The sequence below is a fragment of the Oryctolagus cuniculus genome, chromosome 10, assembly GCF_964237555.1.
Source record: "Oryctolagus cuniculus chromosome 10, mOryCun1.1, whole genome shotgun sequence".
NCBI classification, from domain to species: domain Eukaryota; kingdom Metazoa; phylum Chordata; class Mammalia; order Lagomorpha; family Leporidae; genus Oryctolagus; species Oryctolagus cuniculus.
In genome coordinates this window covers 65,971,170-65,994,411 of record NC_091441.1, presented here as the reverse complement: position 1 = coordinate 65,994,411, position 23,242 = coordinate 65,971,170, and the positions used below count along the sequence as shown (strand labels likewise).

Genomic DNA, 23,242 nt, shown 5'->3' with positions numbered 1-23,242 from the left:
TCAATACTCCTGTGCTGCGGTGAGTGGGAGCTAGGATTATTCCTTTTGAATAATTTATCATCCTCCAGCATTAGAAACTGCAGTCTTGCCAGCTATGATCGAGTTTTCTAGAAGGTTAGGATCTCTTTCTGTCCCTCCCCTGTTTGCTATTTTAGGCTGTTTATCCGTTTGCTTTCCAGGCTTTGTCAAGTTAATTCTAGCTTGTTTGCTTTTTAAAGCTACTTTTGTTTGGCCTTTGCAAGTTCTCCTGCTATGGGTTTCTACCTGGTCAGCACCATGACCTTGACACATGAATACAGATGCAAGAGACAAGGAAAACAAAGGCCTGTCCCACTCAGAGAGCTGCTCTCCCCTCCGCCTGCACAGTGGTCCCCCTTTACGGGTAATCCTACATCACCTTTGTAACAGTGGTGGAGAGTGGACCGTTGTGAATATACCGAGAACTTAGTGAAGGTGTAGGAAGCCACAACCTCTACCCCACCCAGACCCCAGGGAACATTCAGGAGACCCGGCATGGTTCTCCTGGATGGAATATCTCAGGTCAGATCTCTGGCATCACAGATCTAGGTAGCAACGGCCTAAAATGCTGAGCAGAGGCCCCAGGCTATTCGCCTGGTGTGTGGCAGGAGGAGGGCTTGAACGGCTGGTACCTGGGCCAAATAGAAAGCCAAAGATGGTCGTGAAAAGACCGAGCTAACAGTCAGGACACCTCACCTGGGCATGGGGGTCAGTCCTGCCTCCTCTTGTTCCTCCCCGTACCAGCTGGAAGCCTTGGATAAATCACTTAACCAATCTGAGTCTCTGCAACTCAGGACGGACCCACACCACATTCTGGGGATTTGGGGAGAACCACCTCCAGTTCTGAAGCACATTAACTCCAGGGCCACCTGAGGCATTCCAGGCCTGTAGAAGAATCTATAAAGACCAAGAAGCCCTCAATTAAGTACCACAAAGAATCCCATTCCTCTTGCACCAAGACTTAGATCTCACCGAGAGTGCAGATTTGGAGCACTGAGTGAACTGAACAGAGTGGACTTAGTTTATTGTGAGTGTATCTTCAGAGGGGCCATTCTTCTCCACGACTCACCCACCCAATAGCACTGTTTTGAGGGCACTAGGAGGTGGCTCAGGAATTCTGCCTGCACTGAGTGCCCACAGCCCAGATCCTAACCCTACCCCGGCCTCGCCAAAAGCTCACCTCAGCACTTTCTCCTCACAGCTTGTGAACTGTTGAAGAGCATTTTGAGGAAGCTGAGTTCCTGCCTCATTAGTCTTCGCTCTGTCCCCAGAAAAGAAGGAGAAACGTGATTATAAGACCCTTTTGCTTTTATCTGCTAAGCTGCTAGTGTGAGCAACCTGGAAAGATCATCCAAAAGTCACCATTCTGAGACTGCTTGTGCAAAGAATACCTCCAATGTTAGGCAGAGATTCTTCCAAGAATGAGTCACTCATAAGAAATTACATTCTTGGGGCCAGCGCTGTGGCACAGTGGGTTAAAAGCCCTGGCATCCAATATGGGCACTGGTTCTAGTCCCAGCTGTTCCTCTTCCAATCCAGCTCTCTGCTATGGCCTGGGAAAGCAGTAGAAGATGGCCCACATGCTTGGACCCTGCACCTGTGTGGGAGACCTGGAGGAAGCTCCTGGCTCCTGGCTTCAGATCAGCTCAGCTCTGGCCGTTGTGGCCAACTGGGGAGTGAACCAGTGGATGGAAGACCTCTCTCTGTGTCTCTACCTCTCTCTGTAACTCTTTCAAATAAATAAAATAAATATTTTAAAAAAAGAAATTCCATTCTTTTGGGCAATATCAGAGTACATAGTGAGAGGAGTAAGATTGACTGATGGTTGTTCTTATTCATGTCATCACATTCCTGTTTGTGAATTTATCATGCCCAGCCTGGTTTCCTATTTCTGTAGGCATTCATTCATTCACTCGGTAAATATTTATGGAGCTCCCATGCCAGGCACTGTGCCTGTGAGGTTGCAGCAGACCCATGGGAGAAACACAGTCCTGGCCCCACAGAGCTGACCCTGAGGAACCTCAGTTTCCAGCACTCTCCAAAATTCTGGAATCTGTCCTGTGCCCAATCAGAAGGGATTCAAAATATTCTAATATCTAGTTGGCTCATCATATCTGTCCTGTTCTAAGCTGGAATGCCAGCTGGAGTAAGCAGGCTCCTGTCTTCTATGGGTTTTATTTTATATTTTTACTTACTTGTTTTCACTTCATTTGAAAGGCAGAGAGATTGTGGGGGGGGGGGGGGCAGAGAGACAGAAGACAAAGAACTTCCACTGCTGGTTCACTCTCCCAAATGACGGCATCAGCCAGGGCCAGGTCAGGTGAAGTCAGGAGCCTGGAACTCAATTCAGGTCTCCCACGTGGGTGGCAGGGGTCCAAGCTACTTGAGCCCTCATCTGTCGCCTCCCAGGGTGCACATTAGCGGGAAGGTAAATTGGAAGCAGAGGAGCTGGGACTTGAACCGGGCATTCTGATATGGGTTGTGGGATCCCAAGTGGTGGCTTACCAGCTGGGCTTGCTCCTCATCTTCGCTTTGAAGTGTAGCAAAGAAGGAACAGCATGGTGGATGAGCCTTTTGGGATCATAAAACCCAGGGTTAGAATCTTGACTCACCAACGCACTAGCTATGGGCTGGGGGTTACAATTACTTACCTAAGTTCTCTAAGCTTCGGGAAGTGTCTTACTTGTAAATGGGTTTATTGGGAGGTTTAAGCAAGCTGAATTTTGAGATGTGACCCATTTGTAGTCTATTAATAAGTACCCAATACATGAGGGTGATTATGATTATTCCTCTGTGATTACTTAACTGGACCTATCCTTTAACCCAGGTGCCCGAGTGTCCTAGTACTCTGTTCTATATAACAAGATTTGTATATCCAGTTCCCTATTGGTAGACAACTTTGAGTTTCCTATCTTGGACATTATAAATATAATCGTGGGCATTTCTTTCATTTCACATGGATAAAAGTCTAGGATGGGATTTCTGGGTCATAGGGTAAGTGTATCTTTAGTCTCATAGGAAACTGTGAGATGCCAATAAACAGTCATCAACTTCACTTCCATCAGTATTTGGTATTGTTGGTGATTTCTTCCTTCCTTCCTTCCTTCCTTCCTTCCTTTCTTTCTTTCTTTCCTTCTTTCCTTCTTTCTTTCTTTCAGCAAGGGGGAGAGAGAGTGAGCCCTCAACTGGTTCACTCTTCAAATGCCTGTAAAAAGCAGGCTGGGGTCAAAGTTAGGAGCTGAGAACTTAATCCAGGCATCTCACATGGGCGGTCTGTTGAGCCACCACTGCTGCCTCCTGGGGTCTGCATTAGTAGAGATCTGGAGTCAGGAGCTGGAACTGGGAATCAAACCCAGGTACTCCAGCATAGGCTAGGCTGAACACCCACTCCCTGCTGCCAGTGCTTTTCATTTTAGCCATTCCAGTGGCTGTGCAGTGATTTTTGTTGTTGTTTTAATTATTTGCACCTTCCTGATGTCAAATGACACTGAGAAATTTTTCACGTGCTTATTGGCCATTTGTATGCCTTCCTTGTAACATAACTGATCATATCTTTTTCTAGGGTGTTTGTCTTTTTAATACTGAGTTATAAGCAATTCTTTATTCATTGTGGATACTAGTTTTTAGCTTTGTGTTTCATCTAAGTCTGTGGCTTGCCTATTCATTTTCTTAAGTCACTTGAGCCAAAGTTTTAAATTTTGTTGAAATCTAATTTATCATTTTTTCCCATTATGGTTGTTATTTTTCTAAATGTTTCCTAAGAAATATTTTTCCACCCTTGTGTCATAAAGACATGTTATTCTGAAAAGCTTTATTACATTTATGCTGTTATGCCCTATTTCAAGTAGCACTTTTTGCATGACAGGAAATAGTATTGAGGTTCATTTCTAGTCATGTGAGCATCCAGTTGTTTCCACACCATTTGTTGCAAAGGCTTTCCTTTCTTTATTATATTGCTTTTGTACCTTTGTTGAATACAAAATGAATTTTTGCTCCTTGTCAAGATGGTATGACAGGGGACAGATTTATGAATGAGGCTGAAAACACTAAAAACCTGGAAAATCGATGAGACAATACTTTTGACATTGGACAAAAGGCAATGCAGAGAGTCATCCCTAATAAGAGGACAATGAGTGAGGAGGGCTCTATGGCGGCTCCAGTTGATTCCCTGGGGCCTTTCCAAGCTGCACCACCCAGAGGGGAGACTTGGGGTCTCCTGAGCCAAGGAGTCACAACAGAGGATTCTGGGAGGTCAAGAAGCTAGATTTTCCAAGGCAGGATGCAGACAGGAAAGTGTTACTGAGGGACCAGGAAGTGACTGGGAAGTGACCCGGAAGTGGGCGATACCCTCCCCTCTGTGGGGTGGAGGCTATCCAATCAGCTTTGCTGGAGTTTGAGTTTGGCCAGTTGCTTGAGTTTGACCCTCAGAGCACCACGGGCCTTTTCTCCTCCCCACAGCAAGACGCTGGGCCTGGTGCTTGTGCGGCATTCATCGGGACCTGCACACCCGGCACTGCCGGGGTCTCTCCATGAGTGTTGCTGCTTACTGTGTACCAGGTTTATGGTGGGTGGACTGGGGAGAGGTCTCCACATTCCTGGTCCTGCCCCAGTGTCAGGCAGGCTCTCCTGTCTGGCCCCAGTCTGCTCAGGTGCTGTGGTCAGAAGCCCTCAGGAAAGATCTCTCATGTGAGTACAGGTGCCTCTCCCTGGGTCTGGGGCTCCAGTGTCTCCAAACTGCCCTGCTTTGGTCACCCTGAAGAATTTGCTAAAATTTTGGCCACTTTCTTCCTCCACCCCCTCTTGGGACGGTCCTGTCTTCCTTCCCCTCTGCTATTTCTCGGAGGGGCTTATCACTCCTGTTGTTAGGGTCCCGTCACTGTCTCATGTCTTCACCTCTCAGATGTGTTCAACAAAAGCCATGATCTTCTAGAACTCGAGGTTTTTTTCTTCTGGTTAGGGTGGGCACCTCGTCCTCTTGCTCAGCAAATCAAAAGTCAGCCTCATTTGTTTTAACAAACTGGGCCTGAGTGCCCCAGTGGCTAGGTGCTGCACGCACCAAGATGGGCTTTGTGGCTGCCATTTGAGCCGCTCAGGACAAGCAGCCACGGTGGGATGTGATCACTGCTGTAGGGAGGACCATCAGGCACCGGGGTCTGTGGGGCGGCCAAGGAGGCTGCATTTACCCGGGGAGTGAAGCTGGCGCTGCCTCCCTGTAGAGGAATGGAGACTTCCGTATGGAGGAAGGGGGGAGAGCACCGCACCTGTTGTCACCGTGAGATGAAAGAGCAGAGCTGTTCTTATGGGATCCTGGCCCTGAACCCCGAGTTTGCTGCTGGCTGCTGAAGCTCCATGGTGGTCACCAGGTGTCTCGGAACCTGAGGCCTCTTACAGATGCCATTCAGTTATTTTGGTTTCCTACTGGCAGGTCCCCAACAACAAACACAAGCGTGGGCAAGGCGGCCTCGTGGGCCCCCTGCTGTCCTTGCCCTAGCTCTGTTACACACTCCCACGGTGCACAGGCTGCCAGCTCCTGCAGGGTGGTGATGATAGCATGTGTCTCCACTTTCCCACCCAGCACCAGCCCAGTGCCTAGCGTGGTAGACGCTCAGAAAGTATTACGTGAACTGCAAGCCAGCGCTGTTGCTGGTGCCCCGCTGGGGAGATGGTACCACGCCGAGGCTACTGCCTCGCAGGTGTGAAAGTACTCCTGCCAAAAAAAGTGGGGTGCATGGAAGGTCAACCTACAGATCCCCTGGTCAGCTGGTTTGGTTTTGGTGGGAGAGAGGGGGCCGTCTTACTCCAGGCGGTCGCTACCTCCCTGGAATTTGCAAGTCAGGTCTTTTCTAAATGTTAACTTTCAGTGAGCTGAATTATTCATGCAGTCCTCTGTCCCGGTGACACTTTGATTGCTGCATTCACTGTATGAATTTTGAATGATCTCAGATTCTATTTGAGCCTGCTTCAGACACACTACTAACGGCAGAAGGAGGATAAGGAGTCGCTTGCTCTACAATGCCAGGACGAATTGCAGTCCTCAGAGCAAATAATTTCCGGTTAAACCAAGGGAACAACAGAGGCATCTGTTTTCCAATGTGACATTCTTTCCCGTGGGAAGTGCTTTCAAATGTGTTTTGGTTCTGCCTTTTGCTAGTGCCTGACTCCTTGCCTCTTGTGCACGTAACAATGTCATATTTTTTCTTCCAGAATGCAGCTCAATCTTGGGCACACAGATAAAAGGATGACTTGAAATATGAAGCACTAACACTTTCTATTGAGTTGTGGGAAAGCTAGGGTTCATCAGAGGAATATACGATGGTTTATGCATAGTTCAGTAATCACTCAGATGTTTAAAATAAGTAAAACAACACACGTACTTGCAGTGGTGGTTATCATTTTGGTTGCAGAGCCGAGGGAGAATTGAAAGCTGGGATATTTGGGAAGACTCTGAATAGTCACGGCAGGGATGGTTCTGGAAGGCTGCATGGGGCTGGTGAAGGAGGGCCTTCCAGCAGCAAGGGCAGCAAATGGGGCGCCGGCGTTGTGGCACGTCGGGTTAAGCCACTGCCTGCCAGGTGTGTTAGCAGGGAGCTGGACCAGAAGTGGAGCATCTGGAGCCTTATGGGCTCCCTTAGAGGATGTTCCACTTCTGGTCCAGCTCCCTGCTAACACACCTGGGAAAGCAGCAGAGGATGGCCCAAGTGTTGGGCCCCTGCCACCCATGTGGGAGACCCAGAGGGGGTTCCAGGCTCCTGGTTTCAGCCTAGCCTAGCCCTGGCTGTTGTAAACATACAATTAAGCGGATAAAGCAAATTGTGGAACATCAGAACAGTACAACACTGCTTACGTAAAACCTTTGTAAACCCTACAAAACCATATCCACATTCTATTCACGGACACATACCCAGAGGTTCCCAGGGAGCTCACCCTCATTTTCCCCGGGAGCACTGATTCAGTATTTGCTACTCTAGTGTTCATGAAAACTCTACAGAACGTAAACACTGCTTTGCACACGCTGTTGTCGCCTGCCCCTGCTTGCCATCAGCCATGGTTAATTCTACCGGCATTGCCATCAATGACAGCGAGCCTTTGGGCTGCGTCGCCTTCAAGCTGTTTGCAGGCCAAGTTCCAAAGGCAGCAGAAGACGTCCGTGCTCTGAGCACCGGAGAAAATGGATTTGGTAATAAAGGTTCCTGTGTCCCAGGATTATTCCAGGGTTTATGTGCCAGGGCGGGAACTTCACACGCTGTAATGGCACTGGGGGCAAGTCCATCTGTGGAGAGAAATTCGAGGATGAGAACTTCATCCTGAAGCATGCAGGTCCTGACATCTTGGCCATGGCAAATGCTGGGCCCAACAAAAAGGGTTCCCAGATGGAATGGCGGGGTGGCAAGCATGTGGTCTTGGCAGAGTGAAGGAGGAGATGGCACCATGGAAGCATGGAGCACTGAGGGTCTGAGAATGGCAAGAGCAGCAAGAAGATGACCATTGCCAACTGGGGACAACTCCCATACAACTCATCTTTTTTTTAAATATTTTATTTATTTATTTGAGAGTTGGAGAGATAGAAAGAAAGGGTCTCCATCCGCTGGTTCACTCCCCAAATGGCTTCAATGGCTGGGGCTGCACGATTCGAAGTCAGGAACCAGGAGCTTCTTCCGGGTCTCCCACGCAGGTGCAGGGCCCCAAGCATTCAGGCCATCTTCTACTGCTTTCCCAGGCCATAGCAGAGAGCAGGATCAGAAGAGGAGCTGCTGGGACATGAACCGGCACCCATAAGGGATGCCAGTGCCGCAGGCAGCGGCTTAATTTACTACACCACAGAGCCGGCCACAATTGATTTGTTTTATCTCAACCACCAGATCATTCCTTCTGTAGCTCGGGAGAGCACTCGGCCATCCCATCTGCTCGGGACATCCTCTAACTGTACTATCACTGCAGTCTTCCAGTTCCATGTTCTCCTAACTCCCCCTACCCTCCAGGCCCAGTGGGATTGCAGAGGTTAAAGTGATGAATATGAACTAAAAACGTAAATAGCAATAAAAGACCATAACCACTGTAAGAAATGAAATCAACTGTAATTTATAGAGCATATAAATGTTGACAGATGTGAGCTCTGCATTTCGAATGGTGGATACATAAGTGCTTTTATTACATTCTTTTTTTTTTTAAAAAAAAGATTTATTTATTTATTTGAAAGTCAGAGTTACACAGAGAGAGAAGAGGCAGAGGCAGAGACATAGAGAGGTCTTCCATCCGATGGTTCACTCTCCAATTGGCTGCAATGGCAGGAGCTGAGCTGATCCAAAGCCAGGGGCCAGGAGCTTCTTCTCGGTCTTCCATACAGGTGCAGGGGCCCAAGGACTTGGGCCATCTTCTACTGCTTTCCCAGGCCATAGCAGAGAACTGGATCAGAAGAGGAGCAGCCAGGTCTCAAACCGGTGCCCATATGGGATGCCGACACTTCAGGCCAGGGCGTTAACCCCCTGCGCCACAGCACCAGCCCCTATTATTCCGTTCTTATCTAGATTTTGTTGTTGATAAAGAAAAGAAATAAAATTTGCTTTGGAATGTAAGCTTAGGAGAACTGAAGACTTGTTTCCTGTCCTGCTGTGGATATAAGCTTGACACATATACCTACAAGTCTCATCTGAAAAGGAGAAGAAGAGAGAAGGATGGGAGGATGGGAGGGAGGGAAGGAGGGAGCAGGATCCTGCTCCCAGGCACAGGTGGCATCTCCGCACCACGAGCACAGTGGAAATCTCTTCCCCAGCCTTGCAGTGGACCACGCCCTTGCTGGCCCAAGTCTCCGTTTAGACCCAGACGAGGCGGGGTCAGGATTCTGACTGCATCCCAGCTGGCCACGCTTCACCTGCTTGTCTTCCTCACCCTCGCACTGAGCAGATCAACGCTGCCCGGAGTGGGGGAGAGGGCAGCCAGCTGTTGGAGGGAGGGAGGCAGAGAAAAACAAGTGGCAGTGAGGCCGCCGCTGTGGCTCATCCAAGACACGATGTGCAAGCACCCAGGGGACCCTCGGACCCTCCGGGCTGCTTGGATGAGGGCCTTTTCCACGTGCTGCTCATGTGGAAGCCAGCAGGTTTGCTCTCCATCTTCACATGGCCTGGTGCTACAGCCGCTGCTTGTGATATTGGCATCCCTTTGTCAAGAGCACCAGTTCAATACCCAGCCACTCCGGTTTTGATTCGACTTCCTGCTAATGTGCCTGGGAAGGCAGCAAATGATGGTGCAAGATCTTGGGCCCCTGCCACTAATGTGGGAAACCCAGCTGGAGTTCCAGGCTCCTGGCTTCAGCCTGGCCCAGCCCTGGCTGTGGCAGGCATCTGGGAAGTGATGCCTCTCTCTGTCACTCTTTCTCTATCTGTCACTCTGCCTTTCATATAAATACATAAATTTTTTTTTCTTTTCTTTTTTTTTAAATTGCTTTTCCCCTCTCTCTCCAAGGCAGCAATTGTCTCTGGGATCTAGTAATGAATACAGGATGAAACCCCTTCTGATTAGCTATTTCCAAAACACACGTTGCACTCTAACTGTTGGGCCTATTCTCAGATACTACAGCAGCACAATGACACAGAAAATTCCCTATTTTTTCTTGATTTTTACATATTTTCCCCCTTGACGATTTTTAATCTTCAAAGAACAGGTAGCATCTTTTAAACGAGCCACAGCCAGGCTGATGCCAAGATGTTGTAGCACACCAGAAAGACTATTTGTCATTTTCTTAATGCTGACTCAGCGGAAGCTCTTGGAGAAAAGGACATATTTGATTATCTTCTGGGATCCATGAATGTCTGTGAGTCACTCACTCAACTTGTATTTATTAAGTGTGTGTGCACTGTCTCCAGTGCCGTGAGCCATTGGAAGGGACTAGCAGAGAGGGCTCCTGACTCCTTAACCCACGATGTCCCAATTGTGCTATACACAGGACACCTATAAAGACTTAAAGTGAGGCAGGCGCCGTGGCTCAATAGGCTAATCCTCTGCCTGTGGCGCCGGCACACCAGGCTTGAGTCCCGGTCAGGGCGCCGGATTCTGTCCTGGTTGCCCCTCTTCCAGGCCAGCTTTCTGCTGTGGCCAGGGAGTGCAGTGGAGGATGGCCCAAGTGCTTGGGCCCTGCACCCACATGGGAGACCAGAATAAGCACGTGGCTCCTGGCTTCAGATCAGCACGGTGCGCCGGCCGCGGCGGGCATTGGAGGGTGAACCAACGGCAAAGGAAGACCTTTCTCTCTGTCTCTCTCTCTCACTGTCCACTCTGCCTGTCAAAAAAAAAAAAAAAAAAAAAAAGAGAGAGAGAGAGACTTAAAGTGAGCAATACATACTGATGATGGCAATTTTGCAATGAATACTCTATCCATGAAGTAGTTGCAGAGTTGAAGCCTTGGGACTTAGAGGGTTAAGTCAGCGGCCTGTGTGGCTGCGAGACATCCCTGCAGCTACAGTCTCCTCTGTGGCCTCAGCATCTTCCTCTTCTTCATAACTCTCCCATCAGCCTGTGCAGTTTCACCTTCTGCAGTATTAACCCCCATCCGGTTGGTAAGCCTCATCTTTGCTTGACTTCAAAATGTCGATGACCTTCACTCTGACCCCGGTCAGCCACCTACCCCTGAAGTCCTTTCCTTCACTGTGTCATCATCTGAACGTGTCAGCTCTGAGATCTTAAACGTCATTGTTTTCCTCAGGTCACTTGCAGAGACTGCTAGAAAGCCCACAGTTGTCATCGGAGGGCATAGAATTGTCCAGAATATAGAGCCTGCATTTCCTAGCTTCGCCTGTAGCTGGGTGTGGTGATGTGCTAAGTTCTAGTTTAATGGGACATAGGCAGAAGTGGCGCACACAGCTTCTGAACCGTCCTCATAGAAAGTGGGCAGTTCATTCTTTACTCCCACCTCCCTCTTGCTGGGTGGAATAAGGATGTGATGACAGAGAGTTGAGCAGCCATTTTGGACCATGAGTGGGGACCATTAGGAGTGGGGAGCTACAGTATGCATATAGGAAGGACCTGGGTTCCTTATGATCGCGGCGCGCTATGTAGACCTGCATTGCCTGCATTTCTGTGAGAAGAAATAAGCCTCAATCTTGACTAAGACTTTCTGGCTTTCTGTCCCTCACAGATAATCTCCATCCTAATGTTCACATCCACTTCAATCAAGCACTCATTTCCTTGTTCGGTTGGCATTTCAACCTCATTGAGGCCTCAGTCTGTTTCTTCCGTATTCTCCTTTGGTGTCATTTCCTTCTCTGTTCATGCTCTCTTTCCAGCATCTGTGGCCCATGCAATACACATCATGAGGTGATCCAGACTCACATGGAGACCTGTTCTTCCCCGGGATACGGGGAAATTATCCGCTGTGATGAGCAGTCTTTGCAGATCAGATTCCCAAGGGATGCTCTGCTTCTCTCATCACTGTGGCTACAGGCCAGAGAGCACTGGTTTCCCAAGCCCACTGACTCTGCAGGGGGAGTCATGACAGCAGGTAGAGCACTCAGCTGCGGCTTTGCAGCGGGTGCCTGGTGCAGCGACGGAAGGCGTGCACGTGAGCTCAAAGAGATCAAGGGACAAAGACGGTTTTCCAGTTGTTGCACCAAGAGAAGGCTCCAAGAAACCAGAACTGACAGGGAAGCGGGGCTGAGACTGAGAGGGGGTTCACAGGGTGCCCTCCGCCACACTGCCTAGGTGAGACGGAGGCTCTGACGTGCAGCCAGAGTTTCCGATGCACTCACTGACTCCTAGGGGTGCCTCCTCATTTACATACAAATTCAATCTCAACAAACCATTCTGTCACCTTCAGAAAGCTCTGGATTAAAGGTTTCTCACTAGGCTAATTCTCCGCCTGCGGCACCGGCACCCTGGGTTCTAGTCCCGGCCGGGGCACTGGATTCTGTCCCAGTTGTTCCTCTTCCAGGTCAGCTCTCTGCTGTGGCTCTGGAGGGAAGTGAAGGATGGCCCAGGTCCTTGGGCCCTGCACCCGCATGGGAGACCAGGAGGAAGCACCTGGCTCCTGGCTTTGGATAGGTGCAGTGCGCCAGCCACAATGTACCAGCTGCAATGTAGCGGCCACTTGGGGGGTGAACCAATGAAAAAGGAAGACCTTTCTCTCTGTCTCTCTCTTTTTCTTGCTGTCTAACTCTGCCTGTCAAAAGAAAGAAAGAAAGAAAGAAAGAAAGAAAGAAAGAAAGAAAGAAAGAAAGAAAGAAAGAAAGAAAGAAGAAAGAAGGAAGGAAGGAAGGAAGGAAGGAAGGAAGGAAGGAAGGAAGGAAGGAAGGAAGGAAGGAAGATTGATTCATAGGGAAAGAATGGATGAGAAGGGTTACACTGAGTCAACCAACACTCATGCCCCAGTGCGGACTAGATGGGTTAACTTCCCCGAGAAAATGACGTCTTCATTTGGTTCACTTTTATTTGAATTTTCTGCCCCCAAGGAAAAAATTTCCCTCTCTGTGCACACATAGGAGCTTCTGCCATGGTGAACGGGAAAGTATGCCTTTCTCTTCCACTGGACTCTCAGGAGCTCCTTGAGACAAGAATTTAGTCATCTCCGTATCACTGGAACCGAGTGGAATGTAGTAGATGGCTAATAAATACTTGCTGTTTAGCTGACAATTAATGCTAACTGAGTGAATTTTGGACACAGTGTGGATCTGTGGCTAGACTTTAAACTTCAGTTTAATAATAGCGTAGCTGGATTGATTGAAAAGCGTGGCCACACACATACAAGAGGGATGCCTGCTGTGGTGCAAGTCTCCTGGGGGTCATTTTGCAACAGTGTGTGATCAAAAGTTGGAAGGGAAGTAGATATGGTTGGATCTCTGTTCCATGTAGAGTTGGAGATGGCACAACAGGCTCGCATGAACAGTTCCATTATTATTTTACTTATTTGAAAGACAGAGTTACAGAGAGAGGTAGAGCCAGAAAGAGAGTTCTTTCATTCTGCTGGTTCACTCCGTAAATGACTGCAACGGCCAGAGCTGAGCTAATCAGAAGCCAGGAGCCAGGAGGTTCTTCCGGGTCTCCCACATGGGTGCAGGGGCCCAAGGACTTGGGCCAACTTTTACTGCTTTCCCAGGCCATAGCAGAGAGCTGGATTGGAAGAGGAGTAGCTGGGACTTGAACCGGCACCCATATGGGATGCAGGTGCTGCAGGCTGGGGCTTTAACCTGCTGCACCACAGCACCAGCCCCTAACCTGAATGGTTCTTACCTCTTGTGTACTTCATGCATATGAGAAAGAGCAAGTGATACAAAACAGCAGCCATCCTGCCCCTGGGATTTTTTTTTTTTGGACAGGCAGAGTGGACAGTGAGAGAGAGAGACAGAGAGAAAGGTGCACTCCCTGGCCATAACAGAGAGCTGGCCTGGAAAAGGAGCAACCAGGACAGAATCCGGCCCCCCGACCGGGACTAGAACCCAGTGTGCTGGCACCACAAGGCGGAGGATTAGCCTAGTGAGCCGCGGCGCCGGCCAACCCCTGGGATCTTGATGTTCCACCCATGAGCAGGAGGTGCCTTGGAGGGAGGAGGCACCTTGTCCTCAGCTACTTGGTGTAGGGTGGTTGTGTGGCCACAGCTGTGACTCCCTCAAAGGCAGGGCTGGTCCACTTAGTGGGGAATTGTGACTTTGGTGGTGGTGGTGGGGTGACACTTTGTTCTGAGGACATCTTAGATGGAGGACAACTGCCAGTGTCAGGTGCAGGTTTACCAAGTGGCTGTTCTTCTGTGAGAGCCACGGGTCTGTTATCAGACAGGGCTTCCCAGGCAAACTTCTTCACAACACCCTCTCCTTTCTACCCAAGTTATCTCTAAGTCTGAGCCAGGAGAATGCACTGGGGAGCTCTCTTTTTTAAATTTTTATTTATTTATTTGAAAGGCAGAGAAAAAAGAGACAGAGACAGATACAAAGAGTTCTTCCATCCCCTGGTTCACTCCCCAGGTGACTACAACAGCTGGGGAAGGGGCCACGCCCAAAGTGGAAGCTGGGACCTCAATCTGGATTTCTCATGTGGGTGGCAGGGACGCAAGCACCTGTGTCATCAAACGCTGCCTCCCAGGGTGTGCATCAGTAGAAGCTGGAATCGGAATAGGTGCTGGGACTCAAATGCACTGGAGAGAGACTTCTCTCTCTCTCTGTCTCTCAATCTATTTATTTAGGGGCTGGCGCTGTGGCATAGCAGATAAAGTTGCAGTGTCGGCATCCTGTATGGGCACCAGTTCGAGTCCTGGCTGCTCCACTTCTGATCCATCTCTCTGCTATGCTCTGGGAAAGCAGTAGAAGATGGCCCACATGCTTGGGCCCCTGCACCCACATGGGAGACCTGCAAGAAGCTGCTGGCTCCTGGCTTCAGATCAGCGCAACTCCGGCCATTGCAGCCATCTCTCTGCCTCTGCCTCTCTGTAACTCTGCCTTTCAAATAAATAAATAAGTCTTATTAAAAAAAAAAGAGATCTATTTGTTTATTTGAAATGCACAGTTACAAAGAGAGTGAGAGACAGATCTTTCATCAGCTGGTTAACTCCCCAAATTACTGCAATGGCTGGGGCTGGGCCAGGCCAAAGCCCAGAGCCTGGAACTCCATTTGGGTCTCTCAGGTGGGTGGCAAAGGCCCAAGCACTACAGCCATCTTTTGTTGTCTTCCTGGGTGCATTAGCAGGGAGCTGGTTCAGAAGTGGAGCAACTGGGACTCAAACCAGTGCTCAGAAGGGATGCTGGCATTGTAGGCCATGGCTTAACCCACTGTACCACAATTCTGACCCCACTGGGAGACAGAGAGAAAGGTCTCCCTTCCATTGGTTCACCCCTCCAAATGGCCACCACGGCTGGCGTGCTACACCGATCTGAAGCCAGGAGCCAGGTGCTTCTCCTAGTCTCCCATGCGGGTGCAAGGCCCAAGCACTTGGACCATCCTCCACTGCCTTCCTGGGTCCCAGCATAGAGCTGGACTGAAAGAGGAGCAACTGGGACAGAATCCAGCGCCCCAACCGGGACTAGAACCCGGGGTGCTGGCGCCGCAGGTGGAGGATTAGCCTAGTGAGCCGCGGTGCCAGCCGGAAATCTCTTAACAACCAGTATGCCAATGTGAGCAAGAGACTAAATGAATGCCAGATGAATGAAGGCAACCAGAGGGATGACTGAAAAAATGCCAAGAAATTTTTCTTTAAGATTTTTAATTTCTAGGGCCGGCGCTGTAGCATAGCAGGTAAAGCTGCTGCCTGCAGTGCCTTCATCCCATATAGGTGCCAGTTCGAGTCCCAGCTACTCCACTTCCCATACAGCTCTCTGCTATGGCCTGGGAAAGCAGTAGAAGATGGCCCAAGTCCTTGGGCCCCTGCACCTGTATGGAAGACTGAGAAGAAGCTCCTGGCTCCTGGCTTCAGATCGGCGCAGCTCCGGCCATCGCAGCCAATTGGGGAGTGAACCAGCAGATGGAAGACCTCTCTCTCTCTGCTTCTCCTTCTATTTGTGTAACTCTGACTTTTAATAAATAAATAAATCTTTAAAAAAAGATTTGTTAATTTCTTTGAAATACGAATTAGAGCGAGAGAGAAGGTGAGACAGAGAAGACATTGTCCATCCACTGATTCACTCTCCAAATGGCTGCAATGACTGGGGCTGGGTCAGGGTCAGGGTCAGGCTAAAGCTGGGAGCCCTGAGCTTCTTCCTAGTCTCCCACATGGGTGCAGGGGCCCAAGCACTTGGTCCATCTTCCACTGCTTTCCCAGACACATTATCAGGGAGCTGGATTGGAAGTGGAGCAGATGGGACATGAACTGGTACCCATATGGGATGCTGGCATCACAGACTACAGCTTACCCCACTATACCACAACACGGTAACAACATGGCCAGCACTGTGGCGTAGTGGTTAAAGCCACCGCCTGTGACACCAGCATCCCACATGTGCGCTGGTTCATGTTCCAGCTGCTCCACTTCCAATCCAGCTCCCTGCTAATGGCCTAGGCAAAGCAGGAGATAATGGCCCAAGTGCTTGGGCCCCTTCCACCCACGTAGGAGACCTGGAGGAAGGAACTGACCATCTTTGTGACCATCTAGGGAGTGAAGCAGTGGATAGATCTCTCCCTCTCTCCCCCCCCCTTCTCTCTCTCCCTCTTTCTCTCTCTCTCCCTCTCTCTGTAACTCTTTCAAATAAATAAATAAATCTTTAAAAAAAGAAATCAACAACAACAACAACAATAATAGTAAAGAGTTGAGTGAGGCATTGAGGCAGAGACTGTGAACATCTCTTTATCATTTGACTTAGCTGGCAAGATAGAACCTAAAGTTATTAAGCTTCAACAGTATCTTAAAACTCAGGAATTTAGGGCTGGCGCTGTGGCTCACTAGGCTAATCCTCCACCTGTGGCGCCAGTACTCCGGGTTCTAGTCCCGGTTGGGGTGCCGGTTCTGCCCCAGTTGCTCCTCTTCCAGTCCAGCTCTCTGCTGTGGCCCGGGAGTGCAGTGGAGGATGGTCCAAGTGCTTGGGCCCTGCACCCGCATGGAAGCATGGGAGACCAGGAGGAAGCACCTGGCTCCTGGCTTCGGATCGGCACAGTGCGCTGGCCATAGCGGTCATTTGGGGGGTGAACCAACGAAGGAAAACCTTTCTCTCCATCTCTCTCTCTCACTGTCTAACTCTGCCTGTCAAAAAACCCAGGAATTTAAAAACACCCTAGTTCAAGCTCTTTGTTATCTAGTAACTAACCATAAACTCTTCATGAGGCTTGACTTGCATAGTTAATAGAAGGGCGGATATTGGAGAGTAGGGATGCAGACAAGAAGGAAACATGCATGTGCTACAGTTCCTGGAAGATTTAATAAAATGGGCTGCTTCCTGTGGCTCACCTGCTCTTCACAAAGTTTCATCTTACAGAAGCACAGAAGTTGGCAAACGTCAGCACAGCAGCGCTCTTGGCCCCTGGCCACTGGCCACTGTGGACAGCGGCCACGTCTCTGTCCTCATGCCACCCATGAGGTCTGCTGCAAAGGCTTCAGATTATCCCAGCTTTGTTCACAACCATGCACGTGGCAGCATTTTCAAAGTGCACCACTGAAAATTTCCAATGAAAATCAATACTGCAGCAAACGTCTCCCCAGGTGGCCACTATGGTCAGGGTTGAGCCAAGCCGAAGCCAGGAGCCAGGAGTTCCTTTTGGTCTCCCATGTGAGTGGCAGGGGCCCAAAAATGTGGGCCATTCTATGCTGCTTTGCCTGGCTATTAGTAGGGAACTGGATTGGAAGTGGAGCAGTCTGGACCTGAACCGGAGCCCATCAAGGATGCTGGCATTGCAGATCCCTTATGTTTATTATTAATGAACATACTTGGACATAGAAAGCCCAGCCAACAATCATGGTCTCCTTGGAGGCGGTGTACCCAAGATGGAGAAGGGAGATGTTAGGCATCTGACGGCCCTCTCTTCTCGTCATTGCTTTCCCTTGAGCCTGAAGAGCTCCGGGCCTGGGTCAGTGTGTCCTGGACACCCCTCCAGGGAGCCTGGTGGGGAAGGCGTGGCCTCTGAGAGCCTCGGTGGGGAGCAGCTAGTGAGCCTATGTTGGAGCAGCCGTGATCTTGTCAAGGCAGATGTTTCCCTGGTGAGGCAATGGGCGGGCTGCAGGATTGCGGGGGTAGCCGCCTGTGCGGGCGAAGCCCGAGTATGCAGAAGGGACATCTGTGTCCACAAAGCCTCACTCCCCCGGCCAGAGGGCCCTCGCCGGTCACTTCTCGCTGTGTTGACTCCACCTCATGCCTGAGTGAGGGCATGCCCAGTCCATACTGGTAAAAGAAAAAACTCCAAATAACTAGGCAGGAGCATCTTCCCTCCCACTGAGAACACTGCGTCCTTAAAAGTCAAGTCCAAATTGAACTGACTTCTTAGAGCCACTGAAGATCTTGTCTAAATTTACCCTGACCCACTTACGGGAGGAGCCAGAACCAAGCAGATCTTTGCACGGTGAAATCTGGGGCACTGTACTCAAGGTGCGGATGTCCCATGAAGTAGCCAGTGACCATCTTCGAGTCTCAATGCAATATTAAGTCGCTGCATGTGAGATCAGATGGCCAGCAAAGTGTGGTCTGTGGTGGTTGAGGGGAGCATAGCATCAGAGCCAGGAGCACTGTGGGCAGGGCGGTGACGCACACAGCTGCCCCGTGATGCACAGGGGCCGCCTCGTTGCCTAGTGACGCCAGGGCAGACGTCACTCAGGCCTTTCAACGAAACATACAATGCTATTTAAATCACAGCGCCAGGTGGGAGACGAAATGCTGCCAACAGGATGTGTGCATCGGAGGATGAAACCCCTACTTCTGCCTCAGCATCGAAAATGACAGGCTCTCCTCTCCTCCGGGCAGCAGAGTGCCTTGTATGTGTCCAGGCAGGTGCCGTGCACCGGCCAGGGAAGGCTGGTTTATCTTCCCAGCTTCCTTCCATCTAATTCCACACTGCCACAAGCAGCAAGAAGAAAGCTAAGACAACGTACAGGCTCTTTGGAGCCAGGCAATAATTAATTACAGTTCTGCAGGCTCACTGGGTTATGCGCCCTCACAATAGAGGGGACACCTCTTCCCTACATTCTGCACAAATTTAGTGGACCCTCAATAATGCTTGTTTCAGTACTTTAGTTTTCAATGGTTTTGTGGGGCTTTGGAGGGGGGAGAGTGAAAGGATTGCATTAAAAATTCAATGAATATATATACGTATATATGTATGTATATAAAGAAGGAAATCCTCTCATTTTGATAGCATGGATGGACCTGCTGAATACTGTGCCAAGTGAAAGAAGCCAGGCACAGAAAGTAGGTATCACGTGAGGGGTCAGGTGTTATGAAAAAACTATCCTGGATTTCAAAAATTTCGCACCAAAATAAACTTAATTCCATTTTCCATGAACTTTTTGAAGTACCCTTGTATCCCAGCTGATTGCTTTGCAAAGCGCTGTTACGCGCATCCTCCCTTGGTCGTATTTAGTACTTGGAGCCCTGAATGTGGTAGCTTTTCCCCATCAGCGACTTCCTCAAGCCCAGCCACAGCTCTCCTTTGCTCAAGGCTCTGGACACGTGAGTGCTCCCAAATACAGGAGAGAGAGGGGCCAACAGAGATGAGAGGAGGTGGGCTACAGGCCTAGCTCCCCCTCCCTGGCCCACCCCAGCAAAGCTAAGGTTTCAGCCGTGGCTCCAGGAGGGGTTTGGAGAGGGTGCCTGGGGCAAGGCTCTGCTGACAACTCCTTAGTGATGAACAGGCTCCTCTCTGAGGGTGCTTCGTCTGGTCCCGTGGCTGATGCTTCTCCACATGGTGGGTCAATGCCCAGTACTGATGTGGGCACGAGTGTATTTGTGTAGCTCCAGGTTCTTGCCTCACACACAGACATCTGCACAGGCGCACACACAGGAGCAGGGTTTACGGAACAGTGAGAGAGTGTGGGCTGCCCCACATGGAGATAAACCCGTCATGAGTGGGCTGGAGGATTGCCTGGAGGTAGAAGGGCGGGGGAGGGAGATAGCACCTGAGTAGCACCTCCTGCTACAGCCCACCGTGAGTGAGATCGAGAGAGAAGGGGCTCCCCCGAGTTGCTGCCTCTTAAATGAGGGTGTGTGTGGGGTTGGGGGGGTGCCTCTACAGGCATAAAGTCAGCGGGGAATTTTACGGTACCTCCATAAATTCCACACAGAGGTCCAAGATGAAGCAGGTGCATCCCAGGAAAGGGGGCATTTTGACTGACAAGTACAGGGATAACATTACCCTGTGACTGTAGGGACTTCCAGCTCAGGAGGACCTATAGGGCTGCCGGCCTAGCTACCCCACATCAGTGTTACCCGTCAAGGTGTAGACATGATGTCAGCAAATTCTCTGTCTTCTCCAGAAACCACTTAGCAAATACAAATAAGATGTAGCCAGTGTCTGAGTTCATCCTCCCTCAGGAGCTAGGCGAGGGCGTCCTAGGCCATGATCGCTTTAGAAACTGTACCATCTTAATAACAGAAACGGGTGTCAGTTGGCATTGCTTTTCTAAAACTCACTGAGAAAGGACTCTGGTCACACAGAACATTGGAGGGTATTCTACAACCTTCTGCAAGACGAAATGAAGTCAATGAGATTCAAGACATGGTTCAGTCTGTCAAGCTCCAGGGCAGAAGCAGGTGAGCCAAGATGGCCCAGGTCCACGCTGACAACCCAAATGTCTCCCTCCAGGGGCCACTGCAACAGTTCAGGGCCCAGCTCCATTTGCTCAGCCAGGGTGGCAGTGGATGGAGTGGGTTTGGGGACAGCTGCCAGTGTCGTGAATCCTTGCTTTGTTCATTATTGTTGTGTCCTCTTGTGACAGCCAACCTCCTTTCTGATCTCCAGTTCCTTTAGCTATAAAATTGGGACAGTCTCCTGGATTGACAGATAAAAAGAATTGATTGAGATGGCAATAGCTTATGTTGATGGAGCAATGATCCTGCAACAGGTCCCTGCATCTACTCACTATCTCATTCAGTGCCTACAGCCGCCCTGAGAAGCCAGCACTCTTATTGCCCCGTCTCACAGAAGGAGAAACTGAGCCTCACCAGTGAGGGTCTCCTGGCAGTTCTCAATCCTGGCTGCCCATTCCACTGGCCAGGAGGAACATTAAAAATACGGCAGTGGCCACACCCAAGAAGTGCTGATGGGTCTGGGGTGGGGCCTGACATCACTCTGGGAGGTTCTAAGGCACAGCCCGGAGTGAGAATACTCCAGGGAGAGTCCCCCAGCCCCAGGAAGCAGCCAGGGAGTGGTTGCCATCTTTGGCACCGCATGTGAGCGGAGGCTTGGTAAGGTGTTCTGAAGGCCCCTTCCAACTCACATGGGTGCTTCCTGATGAAGCCCCCTCCTCATCTGAGCCTCCCGTCGCTGGCTCTGGGGAGGAGCCCAGGCTGTGCTTCCTAGCAAGGGTGCCAAGAGGCAGGAACGGGGAGCGACATCCTTGGAACGCTGGGCTCGGGCCGCGTGCTTCACGCACGCGTTGGAATGCTGGGCTCAGGCCGCGTGCTTCACGCACGCGGCCGTTTGTTCAGTTGTGAGCTCAGTCTACTTTTATCTACGCTTGGAGCCAAAGGAACAGGAAGCTTCTCTTGCTACGAAGTAAAACACAAACAAAAACAAAGCAAAAAACCTCGTTAAGGAAACATTAACTGTATAGCTTTAAATTATCTTCTGGGGCGGGGGAGGAAGGGAAAATTATTATATTCTTAGAATTGTGTCCATGAACTTTAAAAGATTGTATATAAAAAAGAACACAGGGACCAGTGCTGTGGCGCAGAGGGATAAGTCGCTGCCTGAGTTGCTGCATCCTCCACTTCCAATCCAGCTCCCTCTAATGCTCCTGGGAAAACAGGGGAGTGCTTGGGTCCCTGCCACCCACATGGGAGACCCGGACTCCTGGCTTCAGCCTGGCCCAACCCTGGCTGTTTCAGCCATTTGGGAAGTGAACCAGCAGACGGAAGACCTCTCTCTCTTTCTCTGCCTCTCCCTGTCTATAAAAATCAACGTAATTTTAATTCTATTTTCCCATGAACTTTTAGAAGTACCCTTAAGCACTTAACCATGTAGTATTGTAATATTTCATTTACATAATCATTTTATTTAACAGAACTTGGATTAAGCAAGTTTTAAGCAAGCATTAAGCAAATATTATTCTTAGTGCTAACCCAGTATGATCTTGTTTAATCCTCATAGCTTGCCTTTGAGGTGACTGCTGTTAGTATTTCTATTTTGCATACAGGCTTGGAGGGCGCAAGTACTTCTCCAAGGTCATTCAGTGAGAAAACACAGGGACAAGAGCTGAGCCCAGGGATTTGGACCTCCTGACTCTCTTGGGAGCCTCTGGGGTTGGGTGTGATCACATTTTTTGTTTTTCCTGAGAGGCAGAGGGGGACTGGGAGAAAGAGAGAGGGGGGAATCCCATTCACTGGTTCACTTTCCAAATGTCCACAATGGTTGGGCCTGAATAAAGCTGGGAGCTGAAACTGCAATGCATGTCTCCCTCTTGGGTGACAGGGTCCCGATTACTTGAGCCACCACTGCTGCCTCTCAGAATCTGTATTAGCAGGAAGCTGGAGTCAGGAGCTGGAGCCGGGAGTGGAACCCAGGCACTCTGCTGTAGGCTGTGGTCATTAGCTTTGTGCTCCAGGGCTAACTCTGGGCTCCAAGGCTAACTCAGAAAGTCGGAAATGTGTATTAGGTGAGTGAACACAAGAGTTACACCTATTGACGAACCACAACTTAATTAGCCCAGTTCGAGATCTCACCGTATGAATTGTGTTGCTACAAATCTGTTTTACAAATGACTTTGATTTCTCCGGGGGTAATTCTGGTGGTAAGTTACCCTAAATGAAATGATTCAAAAAGTATAAACAGTGTTCTAGATCATTTCCTATTTTTTTTTTGTTTTATTTGACAGGTAGAGTTATAGACAGTGAGAGAGAGAGACAGAAAGATCTTCCCTCTGTTGGTTCATTCCCAAATGGCTGCCACGGCTGGCGCTGTGCCCATCCAAAGCCAGGAGCCGGGTACTTCCTCCCAGTCTCCCATGCGGGTGCAGGGGCCCAAGCACTTGGGCCATCCTCCACGGCCCTCCCGGGCCACAGCAGAGAGCTGGACTGGAAGAGGAGCAACCAGGACTAGAACCGGCACCCATATGGGATGCCGGAGCCGCAGACGGAGGATTAACCCAGTGAGCCACGGCGCCGGCCCCCATTTCCTATTTCTTAATCACCTTCCAGAAATTTAGAATTCCGATAGTTACCTTTAGGTGCGCCCATTTCATCGTAGTATCTGCAGGAATGCGGTTTACTTTACTCCTTTAAAAATGTCATTTTAGGAGACCAGGGTGGGCCAAGGTTGGACTGCAGACCTGGGCCATTGATGAGGGACAAACTCATTCCAGGTTGGCCGTGGGAATTACAAGATTTTATTTGGGTTCCTGGAGCCCACAGAAATTTATTAGCACACTGGGAAGTTACGGAGGGTTGTTAGCTTTGAAAAACGACGACGGGTTATTACAAGCTGGCCGGCAGAGCTGAGCCTAGGGAAAATAAACAGCCAGAGCTCTCCCGTGTTCTGTCCTGTCTTGGTCTGGCTGGGGCAGCGCCGAGAGCTACACCCCCCCAGCGCTCCCCTGCCAGCCCCTCTCCCACAGCCTGCAGTTGTCCCCTTATCAACACATTTTTAAAGAGCAAAAAGCCGCTTAGATTAAATTACAACT

At 49.9% G+C, this 23,242-nt stretch overlaps 1 pseudogene; it reads left to right on the top strand.

Moving 5' to 3' along the window:
* The first annotated feature begins 7,062 nt into the window (after positions 1–7,062).
* On the top strand, positions 7,063–7,547 carry LOC100355941 (peptidyl-prolyl cis-trans isomerase A pseudogene; annotated as a pseudogene).
* The last annotated feature ends 15,695 nt before the right edge of the window (positions 7,548–23,242 follow it).